A 21,486-nucleotide genomic window follows, 5' to 3' on the forward strand; every position below is an offset into this window, starting at 1 on the left:
CATTTTGATTTATCAATGACGCAAGAGATTCGCGGAATCCCAGAGCATCATCGTTCCATGATTGCTCCGTCAATTTACGCTGCAAAGTTTGGCCAAGTTGATTCCGCAAGATCGTTCTTCACAGATGGATCACTAATAGAGGCGTCCGCTGGTTTTGGTATTTATAACGAATTTCATAGCGCCTCTCGAATGCTTCAAGCTCCTTGTTCCGTATATGTTGCTGAGCTGGCGGCAATACATTGTACGCTAGAAACGATCGCCTCACTTGCACCAGATCATTATTTTATTTTTACGGATAGTCTCAGTTCTGTCGAGGCTATTCGCTCCATGAGGCCGGTAAAGCACTCCTCGTATTTTCTCACGAAAATACGAGAGCTTTTGAGTGCTTTATCTTTAAGATCTTTTGTCATCACCTTTGCATGGGTCCCATCTCATTGCTCGATTCCGGGCAATGAGAAGGCGGACTCGCTTGCAAAGGTGGGCGCTATGGAAGGCGATATTTACGATCGACAAATCGCCTACGACGAATTTTTCTTCATTTATCGTCAACAGTCCCTCGCCAGCTGGCAAAATAAATGGAGTGAAGGGAGTTTGGGACGATGGTTATATTCAATCATCCCTAAGGTGTCGAAGTGTCCTTGGTTCAAGGGGTTGGATGTGGGTCGAGACTTCATTCGTATGATGTCTCGCCTCATGTCCAATCACTACTCGTTAAACGCTCACTTGTTCCGTGTTGAGCTGGGGGACAGTAATCTCTGTGAATGTGGACAAGGTTACCAGGACGCAGATCACATTATTTGGTCATGTGCTGAGCACCGTGGAGTCAGAACCGAGTTGTACGATTCCCTTCGGGCTCGAGGTAGACAACCTAATGTTCCAGTTCGGGATATTTTGGCTAGACGCGATCTGGAGTTTATACAACTCATATATGTTTTCTTGAAGAATATTAACCATAGATTGTAAGTTTGATTAACCTTGTGTTTAGTTTGTGTTTTGTATGTGTGTGTGTATTTTTTTTTTGTAGATTTGTTTCTGTAATAATTGTATAATTACAGAGTTGATATAACGTCGATAGGATTAAGTATTTGTTTTAGAAATAGTGAAATTTTTGAATCATAAATCATATTCCAAATCTCCTTTTCCCTCTCCCGATCCAAACAATTGTCATCCACTAACCTCGAGAAGACCGCGAGTAATCGGTTCCAATCCTTTAATTTTAGATTTAAGACATTTATAATGTATAAAGAAAATGATAACTTGGCTCTGTAAAGTTTATTCGAATGAGCCTGTATAAATAAAGTAATTAACAAAAAAAAAAATCGTGTAATTTGGTGGGAACGAATTGGACCTCACCGTCATTCTAGTGAATGAAGAAAATTGCCTTAAAGCGATTAAAAAGGTCAGAAATTGATGCTGCTCGTCCCCAAACCGTTGTCTTTGAAGATTTTCAAAGAACATATATACTGTAATTTGAGCGAAAATTTATCATCGGGGTGAAATTGATCAAAATGCAGTGCGTTTTCAACTGTTCCGTTGAAAATTGTCGGTAATTGATATCAAGTGAAATCTTGATAGTGTTTCATCACTATACATTACTGCATAAATTTCAATTTTAATCAATTACTTACAATATCATCATTCAAAAAATTGTTAAGAGGACTGCAATGACTATTACCAAGTGGTTTTTTATAGTAAACTTAGTATCACTAAAGTTGAAGGATGCGATTATGAAACAATATTTCGTGGTCTAGTCACTTTTTGCGGGTAACATGGCCAGATGTGGCCAGTATGTGCGCAAATCAAATGGCAACCAATGAACCTCAAATTTTATTTGTTTTTGAGGGGTACACGACGTTAGGCATACGGTCCATTAGGCATACGGACGTTAGGCATACGGACGTTAGGCATACGGATGTTAGGCATAATGTACGATAGGCATAATGGACGTTGGGCATAAAGGACGCTAGGCATAATGGACTTTAGGCATAATCTACCCGATGAATTCCAGAAAGATGATAATGGGGACCGTCAATTGATTGCTGACTTCCCTACTAGCACGCTTGTCACAAATCGGTTGTGGCAACTTCTATACAACTTATATCAGTCATAAACAAGTTGCCTGTCCAAGACGTCGCAAACTCATGAAAGCTTGCGACGTCTTGGACAGGCAAAGTATTGGGTTACAGATGGTACGTTTGCCACAGTTCCTTGTTTGTTTTGGCAACTCGTCACTGTTCATGGAAGTATCGCTTCCTCATATCAGCAGACGATTCCGCTAGTTTTCATTCTGATGACATCAAAAACAGAATCTTTGTATCGATAAGTATGGCAGAAAATCCTGGAAGCAGCAGGTTTGTTTTTTTGTTATTGAATGAAAAATCACAGAATTCACCATTCTTTATTTCATGAACTGTTCTTTGAGGAAAATCTTTTCTTCTTTGACAAATGTGTGATTTTTTTTTTATTTCTAGATGCGATTGATTTCAAGATATAGTTCAAAACTATGCTGAGTTTTCATTGCCAGATTACTTAACCGCTATCACTACTTATCTTGAATCTAGATAAATATGTAGCTATGTCACTTATGATATGATAAAAAATGGATTCCAAACTGTGCTTATTAAATAAACTATGTTTGTTTAACTTGTATAATTTTTTATTCAACGCTAAGCCTAATTTAAGCATTGTTTATCATGCTCGAAACAGGTTTCTGGAATTGCACAGTAGTAAGGTATTTTATGCCTAACGTCCATTATGCCTAACGTATATTATGCCTAACGTCCATTACGCCTAATGACATTATGCCTAACGTCCATTATGCCTAACGTCCGTATGCCTAACGTATTTATGCCTAATGGGGTACACTCGTTTTTTAGCATGAGCATGAGCATGATTGACCACGGATGCTACTTTGTTATTGCCAGATCAGCTGTCGCTCTCAGGTCACCGAACCCCTCATATCACATCACACCACTTATGATCGAGTTTTTGTAGCCATTAAAACCCGACACTGACGAAAACGACGATAGTTTTCACAAAACACGGTGAAAAAGTATTGTGACTATGGAACTCTTTAATATCACGGGGCCTGGGTTTGATCCCACGAGTTTATGCTCAGTAAGCAAAAATGGCTGTCTAAGGCAGCTGAACCCTTCATATCACATCACTTCACTTATGATGGAGTTAATGCTATAACCGGTACCCTAGAAAAAGCCGCGACGACCGACGATATTTTAAACCCGGAAGTATGAAGCTACGAAAAAGCACTTATGTCTTCACTAAATTCTACTTTTACGCAATGTTCACTATTTCGGTAAGGTACGGTTACGTAATATGGGAACAGAATTTATAAACCCTAAATATTTTCGTTGATTTTTGATAAGTAATTTAAATATTTTTAAATTACGCCGTATAAGTCTAATAGTGTGAACTCAATCATAGCGAATCAAAATCGAACCAGCTTTACTTTCATTTGATCAAGAAATGAAATTCAGGGAACATACTTTCCGAAACTTCGAATTATGTTCAAAAATGAGCAAAAGCTAAACTCACTGAACAATAAATAACACGTGATAGAGTCCATCTCGCCAGGAATAAACGGAAATAACATAAAACGATCCGGTACCAACATATAAAAAATGTATACATTCTGCACGACTCCCATGCAACGACGAGTTTAACGTCACAAGAACAGAGGGAGAACGAAACCCGAATCGCTGGACCCGCTCTCCACGACTCTGAACGCAAACGGCCTTGAATCATCTTCCACGGTAACCACCGCCAAACCGTCATGAATAAAAATCATTCCGCGCACATTTAATTCCATGCGATTCCAGCCGCACAATGATTAACTTTTCTTCCAAATCATTTCATTTGTCTTGGCTCTTTCATCACCAATATTCACTCCGATCAGCCAAAGGCCAAGCAAAGGCATAATCGCATAATCACAAAAAAAAAACCAGAGGGAACGACACTCATTCAGATGCATTTTATGGCATGCGAGATCAATTCGCAAAAACTCACTATGACTCGCGAAATTTTCCCTCGGTGATATTCGTGAAATATAGCGAACATTTCCAACACTGTGCGAGATACAAACCGGATCATGATCCGGTTATATCTCCGGAACCAGTGTACTTGTTTCAAAAATATTCAAAAGAGTTCTGTAGGATCTTAGTACATCTCATTTGGTGGTAAGGTTAAGTTAGGTTTCTTTATTGAAGATTTTTTTAGCCGTTGGCTGGTTCGTCTCTGTTCATTTGGTGGTTGTCGTGTCCTATTTGGTTCAGTGATTGTCGAGAAACACGAATAAAGTTCAATTAACTTTGATATATTTTAGGAAAATTCAGAAGCAGTATTTTTTTTTACGCATCATTCTATTCCTTTTGCACAGCTTTTTGTAATCTAAAATGATGCGTCGAATAAAATTGTTTTGAATTTTTCAAAAATGCATCAAAGTAAATTGCACTTTAATCCGTGTTTTTCGGTTGTTGTTCCGTGCATATCTCCATAAAATATTCAAAAGAATTTTATATAACCTTCCATTTGGTGGTTGTGGCAAACAATTTGGATCTGTGATTGCCGAGAAACACGAATTATTTGCCTAAATCCGTATTTTTCCGATGTTGTTCTGTCCATATATCTGAACCGAGATGACCGATCCCATAAATATGCGCCATGAAACTTTTCATTTGGTGGTTGTTGCGTCCCATTCAGTTTAGTGGTTGCTGAGAAAAATTAATTAGTTTCCAAATCCGTGTTTTAATATGTTGTTCCGTCCATATCTCGGGAACCATTTGACCGATTCTAGTTTTTTTGGGGCGTTTTATGAGACCTTGAAATCTTTCATTTGGTGGTTGAGAAACATGTCTCAAATTTTTCATTGCATACACACACACATACATACGCGTAGACACAGACGATCTCGTAAAGCTGAGTCGATTGGTACATGACACTAGGGTCTTAGATTTTTCAATAAATGTTTGATTTTGTAATAACTAATTTATTTCAAGGAAATTTAACATATTAAAAATAAATAAAAAAGGTGAGCATACCATCGAGTATCTGCATTTCAAAAGTTTAAAAAATAATTAAGACACATCCATTGACCTGAATTTTCAAACTCTATAAAACAAAAACAAAGAACCGTAATTATCATTTTTTTTTTCTTCCCTGTGTTACGTAACGCAAAGCTTTACTCGCCCCTATGTAATAATTTGCAACGATATAGGTGACCTCCTTTCCTTTCAACACTAACGTTATTTATGGACACCACCCTATGATTTTCAGTGAAAAATTATTTCATTCAAAATTTAGCTTGAATCAATTTTTCTAAATATAGGGCTAAAATTTGCTCATGAGTTCTAGGAGCTGGCCAAGTTTAGTTGAAATTAGTGCAATCGATGAGGATTTTTTTTTTTGCATAAGCATCATAAATAAGAATAAAATTACTAACCTGCCATCCGATGCTTTTTAGAAACTACCAGAAATCAGTCCACTAATCCTTCATCAGGGTACAATTTTGTTGAACGCGTTTGATTCAAAATTGCTTGATACTACGAAATGTTTTCCAAATTCATATTTCAATCAAATTTTCGTATCCCTTTATTCTTTTTCGTGCAATTTCTGTTTGTTGTTTCATGGACAAACGATTATTTGCTACGAATAATTGGTTTTTATTTGATGTAACAATTGTTAAAAAATCAAAATAAAATCATTAGCGGTGGTTTCGTGAAAAATACGAACTAATTCGTTATAAAAAATATATACTCACTGGAACTGAAGCCTCTGGGTTACACAAAATCAATGTTTTTTTGCTTGTTTTATAATTTATGGATACATATAGTTTGAAAATATACGTATCCTATTATTGAATCATCATACATCAAACAATAAACACAACATAAAAATGTAATTTATATCGAAAATAGTGGAAACATTATTTACTCCTTCGCTTATTTTATAATTGCCGATGTTTGTTTAATTAAATATTCTATTCAATCAAAGACGGCGAAAAGCATTGTTCTCACTGTGTAAGTTGTGCATGCTGACCATGATTGGATTCTGATTTATTCTGCCTCGTTTGTACATCACACTCCGGCATCGATTTCTAATAAGCCAAATGGGATGTGCTCAATTGCATCGGATAGATAAATGACCATTTGATTGAATCATCCCCAGTGATGAATTGCTTCTGCTTTTACGGATAAACTCCATTAATCATCGTTCAGACATAGCAATATTACGACAGCTGACGACGTGCTGCAAGATATCACGTAGAACCATCCCGTGAAAGATTTGATGCGTGTCCACTACTGTACTGTTGCTCAACCAGTAACGATTTGACTTCTTGCTCTCGCCTAACTTAGAACAATGGCATGGTTGACTTTTTATTTCCTCTGTTCGGGACATAAAACCACTACGACCAGTAATTTAATCTATTGTAGCATATCCCGTGTGTCCTTAGTTTAGTGCATGCTGGGTTACTCCATCACTGTTGAGAAATAAGGAAGTATTCGGTTTTGATACAGTTGTCATTCTTGCCTTCATCGCAAGGAATCAATTCTAATTGAAAGATCCCGCTATTTATACCCTTCAAAGAGTGAGAGTATCCTCCAAAGTCCCTTTGTCAGTCAAAATTGAATTCCTTAGCAACAAAAATAAGCAATGACACCGATAATGACCATGCATAATAACCCTTGTCTTAACCACTTCAAGCTAGGTAACAACGGACAGAAGATTAGGAATCATGTAGTTGAAAACTCATTCGTTTGTTTTTCCTTGTTTTAAGATCATGCTCGGTGGACAAAGTCAAGTGTTGTCACTATCAACAAGGCATACAAATTAGCAAGGACTAAGATGAGTTCCTTTGATTACTGAAAAATCCCCCTAGTTTTATGCTTAAAGGACTAGGATTCGGTGGTAAATCGGGATGTACGTAAAGTACCACGAAAAGATGATCTACCCAGGTTACGGGGCATGGTTGACCTAGTCCAGACAATATGTATGTTGCATCATATGCATAAAAAAAGTTAGTGGAATGAGTTGCGTAGCGACTGTTGCACTAGTAGAAATGGATTGCAGTTCTTTAGCTGTGCGAGCTTTTCTTATGGCAAGCAAACAAAGTAAAAAATACGGAAGGCTGGGGTGTAAACAAGTTGAGGCCCTATGATATGTACAGAAGTCTCTAGAAGCGATGAATCATGTTATGAAATGAGCTCCTTGTTATAATAGGAAGCAGCTCTACGCAGTAGAATGTCATACAAAATAAGGTAAGATTCGGTTGAAAAAATTGGAAGATAGAACGAACTACGAGTCAAGCGATGTAACGACAACCCGAACTAGAGCTAAGATTTGTACATAAGAAATATTATAAAAACTCTATAGGGGGTAGTAAAAAGGATGTATGGTCAGTCGTAGGAGTGAGTCGAGGATCAGTCGTAGTGTCAGTGAAGTTAGACGTAGGAGGTTAGTCAGGAGTGAGTTGTGACTGAGGTAGTCAAGTGTGGAGTGGTGACTGGTTTGTCAAGAGGAGTCAAGAATAAGTACACTCAAGTCTTTTTACACGGTTTTTTACGTGTTTTTTACGTGTTTTTTACACGATTTTTTTTACACGGTTGGTGCTGTTGAGTCATCATTTACACGGTACGTTTGTCACAATTTCTCGATAACGACACAACCAATTGACTTGATTCGAATCACATTATCCGTTTCAAGCCATAGATAATCGAATAGCATACTTTTTAAAAATCAAAATTTTTGGAGTAAATACAGATTTTTTTTAATATGTCTATATGGTTCATAGCATGCTCTAAGTACAAATGACATCAAAATTAAATTTAAATAAAAATAGTTTTGCAAGTCGAAAATCGAAAACATGGTATAAAAATACTTGAGTATACACAATTGAGTCAGTTAGTTAGAAAAAAGTGTAACAACGGTTGTTCAAGGAAATACAATAAAGTTAGAGTAGAAGAAACGGTGAAGTGTACCCGAAATAGCCTTAGCCAACAGGCACGTTTAATAAATGCAAATGATTGCCCATAACATTCAGCTATAGCGGCGCCGGTGGTGTACTGGTAAGCGTGATTACCTCTCACCCAGCGCAGGTCTGGGTTCAATCCCAGTCGGCGCCGCCGGGATGTTCACTCTGATCACGCCTTCCTTCGGGCGGAAGTAAAGCCGTTGCAACGCGTTTGTCCCCGGGTCATGAGTTTATGGGTCGATATATATGGTCCAGGTGTGGGAGCTGCCTCCTTGGCGTCGGTAGCATTGGCACGGAAAAAATGCAAAGTTTCATGTACATCGGAAAAGGTCGCGTAAAATATCATTTGTTTTGCTAATTGTCTTGCCGTACATTTAAGTAGTTTAGATTTCAAACTCTCGATTAGCAAGTGAACTTAGATTTGCAAGTGACAATTTACACTTCATGTTGAGTTGGAACATATATATTCTTACAGCAGTGACAAATTTTCTAAAAGGTGAATTTTCCGTGGTTTGGTTGCAATAATTTTCCGTCGATCTCTGTTCCGCAATTAAGTGCCAATAATTGGACTTCTTTTCTGGCCATGAGCTGCAGCCAACGGCCTTGCTTTCCTTTTGAATAAAGACGTAGCCAGAGATGTTTCGCCTCAGAAACTTTCCCACATAAAATTGAACCCAGGGTGCGATGCAATCAAGCTTAACACCGCAGCCATAAATTTCAGATAAATCGCTCATATTTTCTCACGAGTGAAACAATCTTGACCTTTTTTCTCATGATAAAAGATGTTAAGCTCTCATTTTAACGCTAAATTAAGCTATACAATATGCTACACTTATGTAAAAGTAAGCGCAGTTCATTTTGTGAAGCGGACACACACTTTCCGTTACAACTTTTTGTTTGTCTACTTATCAGCTTTCTTTGGCAAGGTTAAGAGCAAAATTTCTGAACAATATTTTGTCGTAGAAGCCAGTAATTCACACGAATTTTTAATTTTACCTTTACATTTTCAGCCAGCTCTCAACTTCAGTTGTGATACATAATTGCATTGCATCAAGTTCTTCTGCTGAGTTACAACTTTTTGTTAAAACTGTTGAGATGCACTCTAGTACGCACCGTAGGGCTGACAAATAACTCCTAAGCTGATACTATCAGTAATTTTTTTCATTTGAGAGTTGTATTTGGGAATTCGCACAAAACCTCACAAATAAAGTTTAATGGTATATTTATTTATATTTTTAATACTGTAATGTAATCGAGAAATGTTAATATTTCCTACGTCGTCTCAGTGCACTTTTACCTGGAACTATTACCAAAAAGCTCCTCTTCCTTGTTTCTATTGCTAGCGCTGTATGGGATCAGAAAGGTAGGCAGTGCATATCGAAGAACTCAAATGTTGGAAAAGCAACGAGTGACACTGACGACATTTAACAAAATTGTGCAATAGATTTCTATTCTTTTATCAGGCTATCAAAATAATTGTAGCGCATTGCTGATTTGTGGAGTAGTGTTAAGCTTAAATAAATCTTGTTCAATCTTTAGATCAGCTAACTTGGGTTATTGGATAAAAGAGATACAATTCGCTTTATGCACTATTAATCAGCTATATATTCAGCCTGGTGTTAATCAGCTTTATACACCAATAATAAGCATCTGTTCTTACTCTTCAGCTTGAATTGTTACATGGGTTACTACATAAGGGTGACGGTCTTACCGCACACTGTTATAAGTACGTAAATGTTTGTCCTTTTTTGTAATAAACAGTAATTAACAAAATAACCTATTCAAACCTTGAGGTTAACTTTGATCTAAAGTACTGTTAACTGCCAAACTACAAAGCCTATAAAATGCGATTGCTAATATGCTGCGAGGAATGCTTATTTTTTAAATAAATTAAACAAGTCAGTTCCTCCACTATTGGGTCACTTACCATATTTCATGTTGGCTGACTTTCTCTTGCCTTCAGTTTTGATGCAGACATTAGATATTTATTTATTTATTTATTTATTTGTCGTCAATCAGTGTAGACCGTTTTACAATAGTGCTGTTGCCTTACATGCTATTTTAAAACATACGTTTTATTTGAAATTGTCAGCAAATGTAGACTGCATATACAAATATCTAAAAAAAATTAAAATTGTTTTAAACTTAACGAGATGAAATCCTAGCAGTTAGTGTTCTCCTTACTGTATCTTTAGACATCGTTAGATCTATATGCTCACAATAATTATTATACACTCTCATCATTCTATTAATTGGTCCATTTTTACCATAATTCGTTCTGTGAGGTGACAGTTGAAATACATTTCGAGTTCTTAACATGCGTGATGGTACGTAAAAATTTAATCTTGCTAATATTTTTTCTGAATTTACGCGTTGTGAGATAATATCATTGACAAAGGAAATCATGGAAATTTCTCTTCGTTTCTTAAGTGTTTCAATGTTTATCAACATGCAACGGGACTCATAAGAAGGAAGGGGAAAAGAGGTCCAGCCTAGTTTCCTAAGAGCAAATAACAAAAACTGTTTTTGAACTGATTCCATACGATTTATATAAGTTTCATGGTATGGAGCCCAAACCACACTGCAGTATTCGAGAATTGATCTCACGTAAGCTATATAAAGTGTTTTGATGGTATATGGGTCTTTAAAATGATAACTAAATCTTTTTATGAATCCCAACATATTATATGCTTTGTGAATTGTGGTATTCACATGATCTACAAATGTCAACTTCGAGTCAAGAATTACTCCTAAGTCCCTAATTTTATCGCACCTTACAACCAGCTGGTTTCCTAGAGTACATGTAAAATCTAGAGTAGTGTTTTTTCTGGAATATGATATAATATTGCATTTTTTAACATTAATATCCAGCAGACTTTTAACGCACCAGTTGTAGAAAACATCAATTTCATTTTTAAAATGTAGCAAATCAGAATTGTCAAAGATTTCCATGTACAGTTTCATATCGTCAGCATATATGAGCACATTTAAACGATTTAACACAAACTTCACGTCATCCACAAATAAAATAAATAATAAAGGACCTAAATGAGATCCCTGTGGAACTCCCGAGGTAACATTAACTGGCGAAGATATTTTTCCTTTAAAGCGGACCATCTGTGTTCTTTCTGTCAAGTATGATCCAATCCATTTTAAAAGTGTACTTGTCATACCTAAACGTTTTAATTTAAAAAGAAGTAAGGGAATGTCTACTCTGTCAAAGGCCTTACTAAAGTCAGTGTATAAGGTTTCAACGGTATTACCTCTATCCATTGCTTCAATAGAAAAGTTTACAAATTCCAACAGATTAGTAGACGTTGACCGACCTTTAAAAAAACCATGTTGATTATTTGAAATGCGATGCTTAACCTGGTTAAATATTTTCTGGTTAACAATTGCTTCAAACATTTTAGGAATGCATGACATAATTGCAATACCTCTATAGTTTTTAATATCTGACCGTTTGCCAGATTTAAATATTGGAACTAAAAATGATTTCTTCCAAATTTTTGGAAAATCACCTGTTTTGAGAGATAAATTGTAAAGCCAAAACAATGGTTTAACAAAACTTGTTGCTATTTTTTTCAATAAAAATGGAGGTATTTCATCAGGACCAGGTCCTTTGCCAGCATCGAGACTTTCAAAAGTCATAAAAATTTCTTTAACAGTGATATTTTTAACTGATACGTCATTTTCCCCTTCATGTAGGTAAGAAAAATAGTTCAAATCGAGAGCATTACTGGATTTCTTATATGTGTTTTGGAAAAAACGAGCAAATAGGTTACAAATATCCTCACTATCAGTGCTATCACACTCTTCAAACTGCATGCGTGATGGGAATGTACATGACTTCATTTTTTCGTTCGCGAAGTTAAAGAACGTTTTGGGATCTGATTTTATATTGTTCTCTACTCTTGAATTGTAATTCTCATATGCTGACAATATTTCTGCCTCAAGTGCTCCGCAAATTTCAACGCATTTTTCTAAATTTTGTGACGTTTTAGACTTTTTATACGCCTTGTGTGCTTTTTGCTTCCTGTTTTTAATATTTCTGATTTCTTGTGTATACCACACAGGATATTTGGTGCTGTTCACTATTCTCTTTTGTCTTTTAGGAACGAATTCTTCAATAATATTGTATAAGTTAGTATAAAATATGTCAACAGCCTTGTCCATGTTGTTTTCATCTTTTAAAAGGTTTTGCCAACTTATGTTATTCAGTCTGTTGTTAAATTCAGGAACATTTGCATTTTTAAAATCATAAACTAATTCAAAATCAACAACGCTTGGGCGTGACCGATGCGAGTCTGTGAACACTGAGTATTCAATAGCCGTATGAAATTTTTCATTCTTCCATAATGGAACTGCTGCTTCTACAATACAAAAATCTTCTGTACAATTAGTAAACATAAGATCCAAATAGGAATTGAGCTGGTTACGAACATGGTTAATTTGATGAAGTCCCAAGTGGCTGCTTTTATCAAAGATGAATTGCAAAGTATCGTTTTCTCCTACAATTGGTAACAACAGAGAATCATTATCACTATCCTGTATAAAATTAACAGTATTCTGGTTAAAATCTCCATAAATATGAATTTTGGTTCTTGGATCTTCTCTTTGAATTTTCAGTTCTGCAGCAGTGAAAAACTTTTCGTAAGCTGGTTTTTTGGAAAAGTGTGGAGGAAAGTAGACAGAAGCGAAAAGATGTTCTTCGTCGTTTATTAAAATTTTAACCCACACATCTTCAAATTCTTTTTGGCTTTCACTAACAATTTGTTCAGCTTGAAATGTAGCATTCACAGCAATAAGTACACCACCACCTGATTTTTTACCTGATAATGATAAATCGCGGTCACATCGAAAAACACAATATTTACTACCAAAGACCTCTTCGCTATTAATGCTATCAGACCAACTAGTTTCTGTTCCAATTATTATATCATATGTGCATCCGCTTATTTTATTTTGAATTTCATTTATTTTATACGCACTACGCATACGGTTAAAATTTTGGCAATAGACTGTTGTTTCACTTAAAAAAGAGCTACTTGATAAACTAGCGACATGGTCACTTACGTCGTGCTGGTCAGGGGGTGAAGTGGCTGCATCCTGTCCGAAATCCCTCAAGTTATGTGAGATGCCATGATCCTCGGGCTCAGCTATGTTGTCATATTCTACCTCAGGTGAGTGCGTCAGTGGTGCCGAAAACACGCATGTCTACATGTGCACGGCTGACACGATGTAGAGGAAGAATTCCCCGGAGCCATACCATGTGAATTCTGAAGACCGCTTACTGGGTACGGGTTTATAGTTTCCCTTTTTTCAAACTGCATCGTAGGTTGATAATTAACCGGTGGTTTGTTGAAGACATTTTTTGCTGCTGAAAGCAGCTCTCGATCAGGTGGAAGAAAACGGGGGTTGCCATGATTTCTGATGTGGGACTGGTAGGAACTGTTGTTTTTGTTATTGCTATTAATGTCATCCTGTTCGTTATGTCGAATGATGCTCCGGTGACCGAAAATATTGCTGTGATTGGTACTGTAACCGTTGTCGGAATTCATGTTTCGATGATTACGATGCTTTAAACTGTTGCTGTGTATGTTGTTCCTTACGTTAGAATAATTTCGTGCTGTATTTTGTTTCCTTTTCCTTCTAGCTTTTTCAGCATGTTTTTGTTGATTTAGCCGTCGTGATTTGCGCGCGTCGTAATCTGACCAGTCTGCCTTCCAGACCCTCCTCATGCCCAAAAGACGCCACCCTGAGTCATCAACGTTTTGCTCATTGTTTAACTCTTCCAGCAAACTGGGGAGAGGGTCAGGTGATGGTGATATCACTTCGTATGGGGAGTCTGGCATATTAAGTGTGACACAGTTAATTTGGGTTTCGATGTTGCCAATACCAGCCGATAACGATTTCAGCTCATCTAATACAATACCTAACCCTAGTATAGGGTTTTGTTGCATTGCAACAGTAGAGCACAGGTCAGAAGTTATATTGCTGATATTTTTCAGCTCGTCCTTGAGAAAGTTAAGGTCTTCGGAAATTCCTGCTGTCATTGTTGGCATTGAATTTGCAAAATGTTCGTGTGAAGCTTTCATCGCTATGTCAAAAAGCGAGGTAATGTGGTTTTTAATAGCACTAACGTTGTCAGTAGAACCACTGCTTCCAGTTGCCGTCAGCTGTTTTTTTATATCGACGAGTAAAGCATCGAGTCGGTCGATCGCTTCATGGACAATGTCAGCATTATTTTGGTGAACCGTGGAGCGATGAGTCACCTCCGTGTTTTTGTTGACTTGGTCGACCAGCCGCGCTTGTTGCTCCACCAGCGCGTTGAACTCAAAACTAGCCGTTATCATAGTTTGGCATGAGCTACAGCATGGTAATACATAAGACAAAATGTTGATTGTCTTGTCTCTCTTGCGAATTGAGCTCCTCTGAACAGGCACAGGTACAGATAATCCTAGGCAGGCTGCGTGGAATTGACGCGGGCATCCAGCACATTTCCACATGCCGGAGTCAGTGGAAGAATCCACAGCACAAATTTCACAGCTCATTTTAACGGCGTACAACAACAAAAGTTAAAAAAAAAACACACACACACGCAAAACGGCACCCGCACGCAAAAAAATAAAATAAAATGAAAACGAAATTAAAGCGCACGCGGCTAGGAGCGACTGAAAAACGTGTCCACACTGATTGACGATTGACGAAACTGAGGATTAGTGTGGCCAAACAATAATAGTTCAGTTTTTTCACGTCCCACCCCCAGATTGGTTCCATAAATTGTGGAAAACACTCTCTGAATGTTTAAGGCTCATTTGGTTGTAATATGAGTTAGTTCAAATCTTATACGGGAGGTACAGTTAAAGTGCATGAACAAAATGAAACCCATTCACTCTTCCCTAAAAGGATCGTTATTCTCAATTTAACTCATATTGCCAGCACTTGTATTTCAAACAATGGGGAACAAAATTGCTGAAGACTGCATCGTGAATTTGGTTAGTTATTGATTTATTCGCATTTGAATGCATATGGGCATACATTACAATCAAAACCCTATATAAACAATAATCCATAAACGTCAACACGTGTTAAATATAAACAGCAGAATATTCAGAGAATGTTTTTCTCAAATAAAATTACGGATCCGGGTGTTGTCCTAGGGAGAATCTGGAGGGTGACCTGTTGAAAAATATAATTTAAAAAATCTCCAATGTAAATTTGGGCTAGTCTACTGAGGATTTTGATCATCTAAACAGGGTTTTGCATTTAAAAATCTTGTAGGACACTCTTTTTATAATTTCATTAAAGATCGATCTGGCCTATTGCTGCATAAAACCAAGCCTAATAAATGCCCTGCGTACTTACATGAAAAACTGATTCCCATTAGAAGTGAAAGGTTCAATGGATAATGATCAATAACTGCTATTTATGTGAGAGCTATATCTCTGTTTGCCTTTGAAAACTCTTACCTAATAATCTAAAGGATCAAAAATCATTTATTGAATCTAAGAAGCAATGCAAAGGGCACTTGAACGATTCTCGACAATCCCCTTTTTGCACGAGGTTTTCAAAAACCTGCTTTTTGTACTCATTTAGTAGTAATAGTTATGAAACTAAACAAATCAATCGGTAAAGCTTAAATTAATGGACCCCTCTGATAGGCTCTAACAGTTTCCGAAGCGGCTCAATATTTGCGTATTTTTAATTAATTATTGGATTTAATCTTAAAAATGAGTTTTTTATGAGCTTACCTACCGACGATTTTAAAAATAAGTACGTCATTTGAAAGCTGATACTTTTCCTATAAGGTATTGTACAAATGTTGATGGAGCAATTATTTTTTTCATGAAAATAGAAAAAAAAAGATAAAAATTTGCTGATAAATCACAAGTGAGCCCTAATTAGCTATTGTTTAATATCAGTGTATCTTTGAAAATGTTCAAGAAAAGTCCTAGTTTCTGCATATTATTGAAAAGAGGAAAGTAAGGGCTTCCACTTGGTTAAACCAAAATGCTTAGCAGTCTTATTGGATTTGACCACCATAATGTTTTTTTTTTTGCTATATTGGATTCATTTTAGAACACTCTGATCCCTTTTGCTTTTTCAATTTGTATTGAGGTCCTCAATAACAGTACACAATTTGATCGAATCTGTTTGCGATCTGGAATTGCGGGAAAACTTTTAAGAAGCGCATTTCATTATAAAAAATAAACATTATGGTGGCCAAATCCAATAAGGCTGCTAAGCATTTTCGATATGCCAAATGAAAGCCCTTACTTTCCCCCTTTCAGTGATATGCAGGTATTAGGATTTTTCTAGAGATAGTTAAACGATACAGTGATGTAAAACAATGCGTTTTCATGAACTTATCTACCACCGATTTTAAAATAAGTACCCCATTTGCAAACTGCAACGTTTTCGTATAAGATAAAGTTCTTATGTTGATGAAGCAATCCATTTTTTTCATGAAAATAGAAGAAAATAAAAATTTGTTTGGTAAATCACATATGAGCCCCAATGTCATATGTGATTTATCAAGCAAATTTTTATTTTCTTCTATTTTCATGAAAAAAAAAATGGATTGCTTAATCAACATTTGAACTGTATCTTATAGGAAAACGTCGCAGTTTGCAAATGGCGTACTTATTTTTAATATCGGTGGTAGGTAAACTTATGAAAAACGCATTTATAGGAATAAATCCAATAAGTCCAAGTACCCATGAAGCCCACTTATCACCCTTTTTTGCAATATAAAGCTGATATAAGGCTGATAAAAAGTATGGAAGCCCTTTATTAACCTTATATAGCACAAAGGGCGATTATCGGGCTTGGTGGTTACTTGCCCGAGCAAAGTAAAATAACTATCTGATATCACATTGAAAACAAGTTTTGTTATTCCAGATATAATTTCTTAAGAATTTTCAAAGATATAATTATTTTAGTGAATCAAGAATACTCAAAAATTGAGCACATTTGGAGAGGCTTGCTCGAATTGCCCATTACAGCTAAAATGTTATTATTCGGAATTTTGAAGCTATGAGATATTAAAACGATATATGTTTTCTTTGTAAGATGCAGGAAGAGAAGTTAAGCTAAATTTTCTAGAGTGCCACAATTAGCGATTAGCTCACTCATCAAGTTGCTCATTACAGCTAAAATAGCCATTTTTAACCCTCTGAAAGCCAAATAGACAGACGGTTTGATATGCCAAACACACACTTTACCTCCACTTCTTGCATCTTACACATAAACATTATTATTTTTATATCTCATAGATTCATAATTTCGAAAAGGAACATTTTAGCTGTAATGTTCTTTTGCAACACTGCTTTCAATAACTATTAGAGTCCCTAGTTACCAAGGGGTCAATTTATTTGACCTTTACTGACCGGTTATGTTTGTGTCATAACTAGAACTTCAGAATGAGAACCGAAACTAAAAAAAAAAAGGTTTTCAAGTTCCTCGTGCAAAAAGTGGACTGGTTTCAGCAAGAATTACTCACTTTAATAAAATGTACCAAGTGTTTGGTGAATTTTTTTCTGAAATAATAACAGAAGAAGCCATAAGCTATGTAGCAATTTAAATGATGTAGAATCTTATGCTTTGTTTTAATAAATAATAAAATAAATTCTTCACTTGTCACTCCAAATTTAATAAAAAATCTTTTGAGATCTACCGTTTTCCCCAGTAACGTGGGTAGATCACCTTTTCGTGGTATGTTACGGGATGTAAGATCTACCACCGATTTCTAGTCCTGACTACTTCAAACTTGGGGAACAGGATTTTTCAATAATTAAAGAAACACATCTTAGTCCTTGTTACTTTGATGCAGGGCTGGCAATTGTCATTTTCAATGAAAGATCTTACGCGATATTTACAGAGATACTTCTGTCACTATCATCGGATGCGAAAACGATGATAGAGATTTACTTCAAAATCTCAGCGATTTTTTTGTCATGACAGAACGTGACAGTGTTGTTAACATCGCTATTATTAGTTAATTTACTGATATTATTGTTGCTTGTACCGCGGAAATTTTAAAAATATATTCACTCTACCGAATACATACTGTTGCTTGCCTTAATTCATCTAAACCAGATAGAAATGCTGATGTCACAGCCGTAAGACAATTATTCTCATGAATGCTAGATCATTGAAAAATGACAAGAAATCTCGTGATAGGTAATTTTGTCTCGTGATAGTGAGAGGACCTGTTTTCTCATTGTCACATGACGGCCGTGATGTTTACCAGCTCTGCTTTGATGCCTTGTTGTTAGTGACAAGACATGACTTTGTCCACCGAGGATGAATTTGAAACAAAGAAAAAAAATGAGTTAGTCTTCATCTACGTGATTCCTAATTTTCTGTTCGTTGTTCTCTAGATTGAGGTGGTTAAGATAAGGGTTTTGATGCATGGTCATTATCGGTGTCATTGCTTATTTTTGTTGCTTAGGAATCCAATTTTGACTGACTCCTCTTAGGAGGGTGTTCCAAAACTCCGAAGGGTATAATGAGCGGAATCTTTCAATTAGATTCAGATCCTTGCGCTTAATGCAAGAATGACAACTGTAAAAATCGAATACTTCATCATTTCTCAAAAGTAATGGAGTAATACGACATGCATCAAATTACTGGTCGCAGTGGTGTTAGGTCCCGAACAGAGGAAAAAAGAAGATCTACTCAGTGGCGCCGGTGGTGTAGTGGTAAGCGTGATTACCTCTCACCCCAACAGGCCTGCGTTCAATCCCAGTCGGCACCGCCGGGTTGTTCTGAGGCATAACATCTCTGATCACGCCTTCCTTAGGAAGGGAACTAAAGCCGTTGGTCCCCGGTTCATGAGTTGATGGGTCGATAGGTAGGGTAGGGTTCAGGTGTGGGAGCAGCCTCCCTGGCGTCGTTAGCGTTGGTACTCAGTACGGAAAACAAGACCGATGGAAAACAAATCAAGGAAAAAAAACATGAAATGTCTTCAGAATATCAGCGAAAATCAGTTGTATTCACACAATTCAAATTTAGCGCCCCACTTGTATCATAGATATGCTTTAAACATTTATATTTTCTAGTATGCTTTCTTCTCTGCTGGCAGCGATTGTATGGTGCTCATTTCCCCAAAAGTATAGATTCTAAGAATTATAAAAAAAAAAAAATAATAGGGTAAATGTAAACCCTCGTAACTACAACATAAACTGACAGTTGAATGTTATGGCTTATTTATCTCATATTTATCCACAACTACAACAAGTGTTTGCAATCATTACTGCGGCATGTTTTCCCTCATTTAAACACCGCATTCAATCCTTATGCTTTGCTCTGAACGTATCAATAAAATATTCCCATTAAGGAAACAACTGCCGCCACTTTATGACACAACTTAAGAACCATGTTTCAGCTCAAAATACCGGAAGATCGTTTCCCTTGTAAGGTTGTTATGTTAATTTCTTATCATTGAGCACAATATATTTCCAACATTGCCATTACGGTTCCTTCCTTGTGTCAAATAAACATACTTTTGATCAGCCAAGCGAAACCCGAGTCGAATTCCTTTCGTTTGAAACAGAAAATAAAATGACAACACAAATGGAGAGGGGCAGCATCCTATCCTTCAATTGCCGTAATAGCGGTGATGGGAAAATTGCTGATCGTCTTTTACTGTCTTTTAGTTGGCACCCCATCCCCAAGCACTGCCGCCCGCGTGTCGTAAAGGTGACGATGATGGTTACGGTAATGACAAATTCTGAGATGAGGTTGAAAAGTTGAACCATTTCGTCGAAAGGAAACGAGTTGTGTTTCGCGAGCGTGTACACGGTGTGACAAGTTTTAAATTAATTTTTCATTATTTAGTCTTCGCCACTGTTTGAAGAATGGGAAAAGTTTCCCACGTAAAACAATTTCGACCGTAAAGTCTGGAAGGCGCCAATGCCTCGGGTAAATAGAGACCGTAAATAAATTTTATTGTGACACAGCTTATCACTTGGGAAAGTTCAACAAGAGAGCAGAATAGAATATTTTTTTCCATTACTCGAGCATCGTGTTCCGGAGTATGGCCTGAATCAATTTGACATGGCTTTGATCAGAGGATTTGAGTCAACAATCTCAGAAACTTATGTACCATAAACTTACCGCTTGCATAACTTTGTCCCAAGCACGACTTGGGCAGTTTTGGGTGGAACCGAATTAATTAACCAAAAACGGAAGAAAACAACCATGGCAATGCAAAGCAAAATGGATAGAGCCGACAGTTTGGTGTAACTTTTCTTGTTAGAAGTTAGCCGGCGTGGCATGTCGGAGTAGATTTTTGTTAAATATTTAATTTTGCTGTATCGGTAATTGTCCCTGAGGACAGGAAACATAATACCTGAAGAGCAGCGAAAATGGCCGTGTTCAAATTAACTAAATTTGCCAGCCTGCAAATCCCGGCGGCGTTAGAATAAGTTTATAGCAAAAAACAAAAATCATGTCAGAAATATTTGATCAGTGATGATGAAAATCGTGAATTTATTTTTGAACGAAATTTCAAATGCAACCAACCTTTAAAAAACAACAAAACTAAATACTTACACACTTAGATTTTTTCTCCGAGATGAGCACCACCGAGCAGCTCGGCATTTTATTGTGCTGGATCTCAGTGAAAACTTGTCGAGATTCAGCTAACAAACGGAAATTTTGCCGAGATCTCAGCTAACAAACATATTTTTTGCTGAATTTCCAGCAAAATAAAATGCCGAGCTGCTCGGTGGTGCCCATCTCTGCAAAAAATCTAAGTGTGTAGATAGGGGAAATGGCTGTGATGTTGGCCTATGGATCTAAGATTGGGCCCATCGTTAAAAATCTTTTATTTTTCAATTTTATCTAGATGAACGCGTCATTGGGACGGTACTAATGGATATTTTTGGTCACTTTTGAAAATTTAGTAGATTACTCAATTTATGTATGAGTCCAAATTAGGGGCATTTAGGCCGACATTACATCAACTTCCTCTACCTAGTCCAAATAAACTTAAAGTTTTCTTTTTACTTCCAGTCCTTATGTTGTGCATTTGAGTATTTGCATTTCCTATGATATATCGCACATAATATTTACTAAATGCATAGCCTGAATCGGTCAAAGGTTACAAGGAAAAGTTTTAAGTGCGCTTGAAACTGCGACGGACCACTAATCACGGTGACCAATATCGTTATCGTCTATTGGATAACGAAATGAGATGGGTCAACATCCAAAGCTTTGATTTTTTCGTCTGCTGCTTTGGTTGAATCTCCTAATGACCTATAAAACCATTGACCCTCGAATTTATCAGCAAAATGGTGTGTCTTTCGGTACCTACCTCCACTTCGTCCATACTGAGCTACCTCGATCGATATGCTCGTGCCCCGGGGGCATCCTAATGTGACCAGTTCACTATCACAACCGGCTCGTTGATATGTTCGTAGGGTGCCCGACAGCAGCGCTGAAATGAAATCCAGAATAAAGGTCCTTTTAGCACATCCGTTTATCCCGACACA

General features: G+C 36.8%; 1 long non-coding RNA gene across 1 annotated transcript in view; it reads right to left on the reverse strand.

Moving 5' to 3' along the window:
* Nucleotides 1-21,486, reverse strand: part of LOC135710669 (uncharacterized) — a 161,381-nt gene that overhangs the window by 36,227 nt on the left and 103,668 nt on the right. Inside the window, exon 2 of the long non-coding RNA XR_010518439.1 lies at nt 21,309-21,431. This is a non-coding gene — a long non-coding RNA (uncharacterized LOC135710669). The remainder of the gene's footprint in view (nt 1-21,308; nt 21,432-21,486) is intronic.

This window comes from Ochlerotatus camptorhynchus, unplaced genomic scaffold (genome assembly GCF_037179485.1).
Source record: "Ochlerotatus camptorhynchus isolate MF236.1 unplaced genomic scaffold, CSIRO-AGI_Acam_v1.1 ptg000398l, whole genome shotgun sequence".
Lineage (NCBI taxonomy): Eukaryota > Metazoa > Arthropoda > Insecta > Diptera > Culicidae > Ochlerotatus > Ochlerotatus camptorhynchus.